At 39.2% G+C, this 1,755-nt stretch overlaps 1 long non-coding RNA gene across 1 annotated transcript; it reads right to left on the reverse strand.

Annotated features, from left to right (window-relative positions):
- Positions 1-482: 482 nt before the first annotated feature.
- LOC124649463 lies at positions 483-1,273 on the reverse strand. The gene is made up of 2 exons (XR_006986651.1): positions 1,222-1,273; positions 483-767 (listed from the first exon to the last, which is right to left on the reverse strand). It is a non-coding gene; the product is annotated as an uncharacterized LOC124649463 (long non-coding RNA).
- Positions 1,274-1,755: the final 482 nt, after the last annotated feature.

Consider the following 1,755-nt stretch of genomic DNA (forward strand, 5'->3'; position numbering starts at 1 on the left):
CGTGCGCCTCCATCTTGAGGTGCTCCAGCTCGTGCACATCGGACAGCGGCGGAGGTAGTGCTAGGCGGCGAGCGTGCGGGAGAAGAAGCGCAACAACGCGAGAGAGAGAAAGACAAAGGAGAAGGAAAGAGAGGCTCTGCTCGTGCCCACACTGAGCATTAATTTTTTTCTGACTTTTTGTGTGGTGGTGAGCGGGGCAGATTCATGCATCCAATTTACTACTAACTACAACTAGATTTTAAAGTGCGCCTTGGCGTACAATCCCATGGGGCTCGTGTATACATGGAAAAGTGATAATACTTTTTCATCTTTTGTGAATCAGTTGTAAAAATATGCTACTAAAACTGAGCTCTTTCATCTTTTATAAGTGACAACTACAGAGCATGATTGGTGGAGTACTGGTTTGGACGAAGTGAGATGATGCATGAAGTTAAACAAAAACGTAAAAAAAAAGGTAGATGCCATCTTGCAAACACATGATCCAAGGCAATCTGGAGTTTTTCATAGTTTCTGCTTGATAAAAGAGAAAACTAACAGATCCCAAAATTCAGAGATACAAACAATACCAGTATAGTTCTCCAAGAATTTCAATATTCATCTAAAAAATTGCAACCCATGAACTTTCTGTACAAAACCAAAGCAAGCATAATAGTAGGCTACACTGCTGCTCAATGGAGCAACTTGAGTGGGAAGCAAGATATCCGGGATGTATCAACAATGCAATGGCAGTTGTGCAAACCCAAGTCACGGTTATACTGAGGTTCCATCTGTAAGGCAACAACACAGACGTCTCATTAGGTATGAAAATCATGTGAGCACACATGCTGCATTACTCTATGACTCCTAAGCCCAATAACTCTATGATCTAAGGCTGTGTCAATACAAATGCAAAGAAAACATTAGAAACTAAAATCATGGTTGGAGCATCAGTTTTATATCCTAATAGGTTCAGGAATTCTTGGCAAAGATATGACATAGGTTAACCCTCCCCAGCATGATTTTTGTCACCATTTAGGCATAGATAAAAGAATAGAACCTGCTCAAACAAAGATGTTTATAAGGCAGAAATTATTGGCAAAGAAGAACCAAGATCATTACGAAACTTTGCCAGTAATTACAAAAGGCAGGTTCTTTATAAGGCACCAAATACTGACATGATACTACTGCTAGACAGAGATAAATAATCCTAGTTCATAAATGCATTTACGTAAAAAAACATACACTCAATTAACACAAGCTTTATAGTACTAAACTTCGCCTCACGTGGAAGATCTCATCGTTGCTTGTGAGTCTGCAAACAGGTAATAAACAGCTCAGTACAAATAAAACCTGAGGTCTATATCATAGTGCTTCTTATGGTGTATGGTACTATTCCATGAAAGTAAAATTACCCATGGCATAATCAGAAGTTGGTATGAAAAGACAATACATGACACTGATGCACTACATAGCTGATACATACAACATACGTTAGGGCAAACAAAGGACAGTTCTGTGGCAATGACCATCAAAATAAACATAGCCCGCTGGTGTCCCTCCCCTTTCCAGCTCCACCTAGATCCCCTGGTTACAGACTTTAGAAAGGAAGTACCAATATATCATTTTTAAAATATAGTACTCTCCCCAATCCATAATAACTGTCATGGTTTTAGTTCAAATTTGAATAAAACCACGACACTTATTATGGATCAAAAGGAGTTGGTTAATTTGGCATGTTATCTGATGAACATAAACGGCCGTGCTTCAAGTGTAAGA

This window comes from Lolium rigidum, chromosome 4 (genome assembly GCF_022539505.1).
Source record: "Lolium rigidum isolate FL_2022 chromosome 4, APGP_CSIRO_Lrig_0.1, whole genome shotgun sequence".
Lineage (NCBI taxonomy): Eukaryota > Viridiplantae > Streptophyta > Magnoliopsida > Poales > Poaceae > Lolium > Lolium rigidum.